The sequence below is a fragment of the Epinephelus lanceolatus genome, chromosome 3, assembly GCF_041903045.1.
Source record: "Epinephelus lanceolatus isolate andai-2023 chromosome 3, ASM4190304v1, whole genome shotgun sequence".
NCBI lineage: Eukaryota > Metazoa > Chordata > Actinopteri > Perciformes > Serranidae > Epinephelus > Epinephelus lanceolatus.
The window spans coordinates 47,359,749-47,368,462 of record NC_135736.1 but is presented as its reverse complement, the minus strand read 5'-3'; the positions used below and the strand labels follow the sequence as shown (position 1 = coordinate 47,368,462).

General features: G+C 38.9%; 1 long non-coding RNA gene across 1 annotated transcript; it reads right to left on the bottom strand.

Moving 5' to 3' along the window:
- Positions 1–1,447: 1,447 nt before the first annotated feature.
- LOC144462522 (uncharacterized) lies at positions 1,448–5,818 on the bottom strand. Its single transcript, XR_013490798.1, has 4 exons — positions 5,679–5,818; positions 5,305–5,350; positions 3,557–3,666; positions 1,448–2,887 (listed from the first exon to the last, which is right to left on the bottom strand). It is a non-coding gene; the product is annotated as an uncharacterized LOC144462522 (long non-coding RNA).
- Between the last annotated feature and the right edge of the window lie 2,896 nt (positions 5,819–8,714).

Below are 8,714 nucleotides of genomic sequence, written 5' to 3'. Positions count from 1 at the left end.
TTTTCAGAATGTCGACCCTCCGGAATGGCGAATGACCCCCCCGTATGACACGAAGCATCCTCGACTTTGAGAACCACCATGAGATGTTTGAGTGTGTAATTTCTCCTTTCTTGTACACAAGGAGACTTTTGCCCTGAAGGTGGCGCTAGAAGAGAAATCAAAATCAGAAGGATCATCCTCTTCAGACGTGTTACACACAGCAAAATTGATGGTTATCTGCCCAATAGTTGTCGACCCCAACTGACAAGTAGGTCTTACCACTGACTGAGAAAGACATTTTTAAAGGCACACATTTACTTTAAAATGTATTTTGTCGTTATTTATTTTGACTATTTTAGTAAATGTCTTTTTGAAGGGAAGTCCCATTGATACACAAGATCTCTTCTTCCAGGGGGTCCTAGTCAAGACGGCAGCACAATCAGAATAATCAGTTTCATTTAAAAACATTAACTATGTTACACAGTAAAACACACACACTACAGAAAAGCAAAACAAGGGGAAATAATGAGAGAAGAGAGGTAAACAGGTCATGCCAGTGACGTTCATACACAAACCACCTAGGTCAAGGACTATATAAAGCGGCAACATGTTTCTGTCAGGACAGTTTTTAAAAAGCTTCAAAAAGTGCTTAAGGCTGGGAGTGCTTGTAAGGTGACAACATTTTGGAGCTCATTTCATGCCCAGGGTGGATGAGAAGAGAAAGCAGTTTTATATCTGTGCGTACACAGGGGACAGTTAAATGAACCTGTTTTGTAGAATGAGTGCAATAGTTGCTGGTATGGAAGGATAAAAGGCTGCAGATACAGTAGGTTGTGTAACTAATAATGCCCTGCGTGTAACTAATAATGCCCTGGCATTGAGTAGGAACATTTGAAAAAAGGCCCTTAGAGAGCTTGTGCTGCCTTTGTCAGGAAGTGTCCTGCATGTTAGAGATTAAAACCAAGTCTGTTGCTTCATCGTGACTTGCAGATTGAAGATGGTAATTTTTGACAAAATGGAGAACAAAGGGCAGTGTGGTTTTCATTGCCTGTGAAGAAGAACAGACAAACACCTTTTTAAAAGGTATTTATCAAATGTCAGTGCAGTAGAAATGTAAGAAGGAAATGTGTTTGTTTCTAAAAATTCATCAAGTTATCTTCATTATAAAATGCATGACTGTGAAAGCTGATCACTACTCTCTATAATTATACAGTGAGGGTAGCATAAATAACAGAGACAGCTCTCTGTATAATGCAGTGAAACAACAGCACCACAACCTACAACCTTCAAAATAATCTTGTTAAATCAACTACACCTGTTTCTTTGTTGCTTCTTTTTACCCCTGAAAAGTCTCATACTGTAGTAGCACACCTCCCTTTAGGTGTGAGCACATAAGCTATAAACTAGTACTGTTATCAGAAACAGTTTTGTGATGCAGGAGTTTCTAAATGACTGACACACAGACAGATCAATGCTGAGCCAGGCTTTAATCAGAAAGAGCAGAACATCAGAGGGTTTGGTAATGCTTTACACAAGTATTGAGTACAATGACATGCGTCCTGAAAATCCTGAGGTTGATATACATTAAACATCCATATTCACTATTATTATTATTATTATTATTGTTATTATTATTTAACATGTAATCAAGTCAACGCAAAATATTACTTTTGACTTTTGAAATAGGGTACAATATGTTTTTGCTTTATTCTCAGAGTTACAGTAACTGTTAAGGTTTCATGGAGTCAGACTACTTTTCTACCAAATCTCAATTTTCCCTTTTTATCTTGTCAAGTTGTTTTGTTTATATCAGCAAAACTTAAATTGAATACAGTTAGTCATTTTATTGTGTGGCTGTTTAAACTCTGAAGCACAGTCTACTGTATTTCAGTTAGTTCAGTTTCGATTAATTTGGACAGGGCAGAAAATGCCTCTGAACCTAAAACCACACTGAGACTCCTGAAAATATGAGTCTCTGTCCTCTTCAGACCAAACTGCCATGAGTACAGAACATGATTCACATCAGTTCCATGAAACAACCCCAGATCAGTCAACACTCAGGTAAACAATGACCATACACCTCAACAGTATGTGTGCAAGGAAATGTAAGCTCTGCTGGTGAATGGTTTGGACCAAAGAACACATCTGAAGTGTGTGTGGGTCCTCAGCAGCAGTGACATAGCTTGTAGTTTTATAGAGGAAAGTGCATTTTTAAGCAAATAACTTGTTTAAAATTCCACTTGAACCTGAATCACTGTGGTCCCCAGATCTCCTCTCCTCCATGGAAACTCTACCACAGTCCCTGTTGTGGCTTTGACACATCTAGGCCTAGTTATGAACACACTCGTCTGAAAGTACTCCATTGTTGAAGCAGTTGATGCAACTGGGACCTTTATGTGAGAAGTAACAACGGAATATGTTCTGACCAATTTGAGTCCCTGCGAGCCTATTAAAGGTCTCTTTAATATCATCTACGGAAAATTGAGTTCTACCGTACCCATCGAATACTTTAGTAAACACAAAGGCATGGTCTGCCCATATAGAATTCTGAAAGGTGTTATTAATCTTGTCCAAGATATTGGTGTGTTTGTGTTTACGATCTGTGCTGGTACACTTTTGACCACATGGAGAAAGGTAAGAATAGAGGACCAGAATATGATCCTTACTGTTGTCAACTAAAGGTTGTATATTGTTCAGAACACGTGCCTCTGCATGTTCAGTGTATGTCTTTCCAGATAGTGATGTTTTTTCCTGAGGTATTGCTGCAATCACATTGGTCCCTTTGTAGATACCATTTTTCATATACTCTGTTATCACCTTGGGAGTCTCTTTCATTTCCTCCTCGAGCTTGTTGTCGTCCACTGGGAAGTTTACAGCCAAACAGACCTGCTTGTTTTCTGTGAGGAGCCTGCCAAAGAAAACACACACACAGTGTTACTTTGTGTCAGAGTATAATTATAGTTACCGAGTTTGATGGATGGAGATGATGGATGGAGATAACTGTTAGCATGGAATGGCTTATGTTAACTTAGGGTTATAAACATGTTTAACACAGTCGAGGTGTTTCTGTGTCTGTTTGAGTTTGTTAGGACTGTTAAGACGCTCGGTGTCGGGTGTTGGCCGCTGCTGTGGTCTTAGCTCATGACTATTGAGTGACCAAAAAAATGCACAAGTGCTTTGCAGAGGGTGTGGTATAGGAACAGTGTTTACCTGAAGCCAAACATCCTCTGAATGCCCTAAACTAGGTCTGTAGTTTATGGTTGTAAAGTTTTATGAAGCTTTGATTATCCTAGACATATCTGAACATCATCATACATGAATACAGTTGGGCTCACTGGATCCTCTGGAGACTCAGTTTTCCAGACATACCCACTTTATGCAATTCCAAGACTGTCTGGGACCACAGTAATATTCACATACACCATTTTTAGACGAGGTGAAAATAACACATTTACTGCATGCAAAAACTGAATGGTTGTTGCTAAGAACAACAGTCTCATCATCTATATTCACACAAAAGTTAAGGAATGCTGAACTTTCTTTTGTACCTCCAACAACTAGCAGCATATTGACTCACTTGTCCAGGATGTGTGCATGATTTTGAACCCAAGTCACATCCACAGCCAAGCTGTTTCCAATGGACATGCTGAAGGCCAGCATCACAGCCATCCCACACAGACCAGCCATCTGCACACAAATCAAGTTATTAAGAGATTTTAACATAAAAGGGAAAACATTTGTCCCTAAATTCTTGTCCTTGACACATCATTCCCTTTAATAAATATCATATAAAGTTCATAGCGCATGAAATGAAATGAGAATGGGGACGTTGTGGAAGTCCCCGCAATGCTGTTGAAACTGTGACTTTATTTTCATTTGGATATTTTTATTACCTGCAAAACATAAAATTGTTGCTCACTGAAAAGCAGTCTGATAAGAGTTCACGATAACACCCAATCCTGCCTGCCTCTTATAAGCATGTCTGTCTGAACCTTAAATTATCAACAATCATGAAACAACAGAAAAAGCTGCAGTTCTATGTAGATCTGCATGAATATTAGAGATGCAAATCTTGCGGATATCCACAATCCGCGGATGGGTGGGCCAATAAAACATTGTAATTAATGTCAGGTGGATTGCGGGTGGATTTGTCAGTTATATTCGTATTTAATAACCTATATTGATATAGCACTTTTCCAAAAAAAAAAAGTATTTATATGTTTTTTCCGTCAGGCACAAAATGACCAACTACTGTAGATGTCAGACTGTCGGCAACGCCCTGTATAATACCTCCATGGCAACGCCCCACGTGCTGAATCCTGAATCAAACCAGCACCAGACCTCCTTGCCATGGATGCCAAAACAGTGAGAGAGAAATTAAAATCAGGAAATGTAAATACAATAACTTAATGTTTGGGTACAGGTCTCTAAATTTCAGAAGATAATTACGTCGGGTGGGTGGAGGGTGGATGATTGGTGAGTGCACGAGGATTCGGGAGCACTCAACGCCATCCGTGCATCTCTAATGGATATAGAATTTCAGGTCAGATAACAATAGCTGAAAATGATCTGTGTGTTTTCACCGATACCAACACGATAACTAGAGATGTACCGATACCACTTTTTCCTTCCTGATACCAAGTACCGATCCGATACCAGCGCGTAAAAAAAAACATGGATGGGATATGAATTGTTGTATGTCTCAACTCCTAAAACTAAAAACTAAAATATTAAGAAATAAATACATAATAGTAGAACGAATGCCATAAAACTTTTTTTTAATTATTATTATCCAGTGTTGACACAGATCAAGACACTGGTTAAAGTGCAGCCACACAATTTGGTAATAAAGTCACTTTAAAGGCTACAGTAGAATGCTTTTTAAACTCTGCTCTATTTCCGTTTCGTTTGCCTGTAGCGTGCGTATGCGTAATGACGTGAGGCATGACGTGGTATCGGATTGGTCATAGGCTGATACTGCATTTTAGGCAGTATCGGTACAACTCTAACGATAACCTATATTATTAATCTTACAAATGCAAAAATGTCAAAAGGACAATAATTAATTTTTGGATCAACAAGTTTATTTTCCTGATACAACAACAGTATTTAGAGAACTTTAACCATACATTCACGACCTTAGTGTATTTGTGGGCCATCTACTGCCTGATGATCCTCTTTTGTCAAGCCTGTATAGGCTACAGAAACTATTAGAGTAACTCTACAAAGCCTTGACTCCACTGTTAAGGAGGGGACAGACAATTAGAAGTTGAGGTTCTGCTTATTGAAGAGTTTTATGGCAGACAAAAGTTGCAGAGTTCTTACCTTCACTCTTGTTGCTCACAGGGTCGGACTGCCTGATAAAAAAAAACTTCAACAGAAAAGACACAAAAAGAGCAAAAATAAATATACACCTTATTTACATCACGTGGAAGTTACAGAGGAAAATATATTTTTTATTAATGAGCACCACTGACTAATTTCAACCCCTAATATAACATTCATGTACTGAATGTATACTGTATATGTTCATAGATGCTTTGCAGATTTAACAAATCTAGGATTAATAGTATTTTATTGTTTGCCATTCTTTGCACTACAGTATGCACATTGAAACATATCTGATAAAATCATATCTCATATAAAGATTGCATACATTTAACAAAAATCTCTGGTGTCCTTTATGGTGTAACTTTTACCTCTCTTGGTGGAGATGTTTGATTGAACCTCTGTAGCTGACGTCTTCTCCTGTTTCAGGATGCAAGCTGTTGCTGCAGGGAATACAGTCAGAAGGGATGAACTTTTATATAGTGGAGCATAACAACGTTGCAGCGCCCTCAGAAACGTACTGTTACCTTATTTCGACACAAATATTTCCCTTTTTGCATCCTGTTAGAAATGAGGAAGGTTAAGAGGTTATCAGTAAAATCTGAGAATGTGTATGACAAAAGACATTTCAAAATGACTGAGGTGTAACCAAACTCCACCTGTTGATCTTGTATAACTGTATTCATATATTCATTTTGCTTCCAGCTTCTTTCTTCACTATAGGCACACCAGGCAGTGTAAAAAGAATGTGTTTATGCCTCTTATTACCAAAACTATAAAAACATACTTACCTAGTCGTGTACACCTGCTGTGTGTCTTGTCAACAGTGTGGCTGCAATCGTACCTTAAATCTTTCTTCTCCCCTGTGGATTCTGATGGTGCTTCTCAAAGTCAAGGAAGGATCTTTAAACGGCTGAATTTCAAGGTGGCTACATCATTGAATCCACTGAAGAACTGTTCTAATGTCAAGGATCTTTCAAATTCTACCAAGAACAGAGTCCTTCCTTCAGAGAATTTTCAAGGATGCATGTGTGTATCCTCCGCATGAAGTACCCGCAATTCTTTTCTTTAAAACTCGCTAGCCAGTTTTAATGTGTGCATTGAATGCAGGGAAAGAGTCTGGCATAACCTCTGTATGACGGTTACAGGCCGTCACTCCGAAATGTCGCCATTACGACGGTCCGCCATTCTGAATTCTGGTCCCTGATTCCTGACAGTAAGCTATGGCGAGCCTGTAGAAGCCGTATTTCCCATGCATGTCAGCGATTTTCACCGGGGACGCACGCGAGTAATTCAGGCTGACATTACCTGTTTTTCAGCGAACTCCTCTGGTAATTTTATTAAAAAGCATATAGCATATATGCCCACAGTAAGTTATTATTGTTATTATTATTATTATTGGGTCTTATAAGAGTGGGCAACAATGAGTACTGGACCATCAAATCACAGCATCCGCGGTGAGAGGACACGCAATTGTGCGCGCTTTACACACTTATATATTATATATATATTATATATATATATTTGATGTGGAACAGATGTAGCTTTCACAACAGTTCTGATAGCCTTTAACTAGATGAATTCAGTCAATGCAAAGGTTTGATGAATGAGTTAATATTTACACACACTAGATATATTATATAGATATACAGTGGTCAGACGTGCAACGGTAGGCTATATATGATTTTGGAGTGTCCATTTCATTTGGCACATGTCTACACAGTCGAGTGCCTATTCCTTTTCATGATTGTCTGCCTGAATTACTCACGAGCGTCCCCGGAGTTTGCTGAAAAACAAGTAGTCTAATGTCAGCCTGAATTACTGGCGTGCGTCCCCAGTGAAAATCGCTGAAATGCATGGGAAATACGGCTACTGTCCGGACTCAAGGAACAGAATTCGGAATGGCAGACCCTTTGAAAAAAAAAGAGGAAGGGCCGCCACTCCGAATAATGGAAATGAATTTTCAGAATGTCGACCCTCCGGAATGGCGAATGACCCCCCCGTATGACACGAAGCATCCTCGACTTTGAGAACCACCATGAGATGTTTGAGTGTGTAATTTCTCCTTTCTTGTACACAAGGAGACTTTTGCCCTGAAGGTGGCGCTAGAAGAGAAATCAAAATCAGAAGGATCATCCTCTTCAGACGTGTTACACACAGCAAAATTGATGGTTATCTGCCCAATAGTTGTCGACCCCAACTGACAAGTAGGTCTTACCACTGACTGAGAAAGACATTTTTAAAGGCACACATTTACTTTAAAATGTATTTTGTCGTTATTTATTTTGACTATTTTAGTAAATGTCTTTTTGAAGGGAAGTCCCATTGATACACAAGATCTCTTCTTCCAGGGGGTCCTAGTCAAGACGGCAGCACAATCAGAATAATCAGTTTCATTTAAAAACATTAACTATGTTACACAGTAAAACACACACACTACAGAAAAGCAAAACAAGGGGAAATAATGAGAGAAGAGAGGTAAACAGGTCATGCCAGTGACGTTCATACACAAACCACCTAGGTCAAGGACTATATAAAGCGGCAACATGTTTCTGTCAGGACAGTTTTTAAAAAGCTTCAAAAAGTGCTTAAGGCTGGGAGTGCTTGTAAGGTGACAACATTTTGGAGCTCATTTCATGCCCAGGGTGGATGAGAAGAGAAAGCAGTTTTATATCTGTGCGTACACAGGGGACAGTTAAATGAACCTGTTTTGTAGAATGAGTGCAATAGTTGCTGGTATGGAAGGATAAAAGGCTGCAGATACAGTAGGTTGTGTAACTAATAATGCCCTGCGTGTAACTAATAATGCCCTGGCATTGAGTAGGAACATTTGAAAAAAGGCCCTTAGAGAGCTTGTGCTGCCTTTGTCAGGAAGTGTCCTGCATGTTAGAGATTAAAACCAAGTCTGTTGCTTCATCGTGACTTGCAGATTGAAGATGGTAATTTTTGACAAAATGGAGAACAAAGGGCAGTGTGGTTTTCATTGCCTGTGAAGAAGAACAGACAAACACCTTTTTAAAAGGTATTTATCAAATGTCAGTGCAGTAGAAATGTAAGAAGGAAATGTGTTTGTTTCTAAAAATTCATCAAGTTATCTTCATTATAAAATGCATGACTGTGAAAGCTGATCACTACTCTCTATAATTATACAGTGAGGGTAGCATAAATAACAGAGACAGCTCTCTGTATAATGCAGTGAAACAACAGCACCACAACCTACATCCTCCAAAATAATCTTGTTAAATCAACTACACCTGTTTCTTTGTTGCTTCTTTTTACCCCTGAAAAGTCTCATACTGTAGTAGCACACCTCCCTTTAGGTGTGAGCACATAAGCTATAAACTAGTACTGTTATCAGAAACAGTTTTGTGATGCAGGAGTTTCTAAATGACTGACACACAGACAGA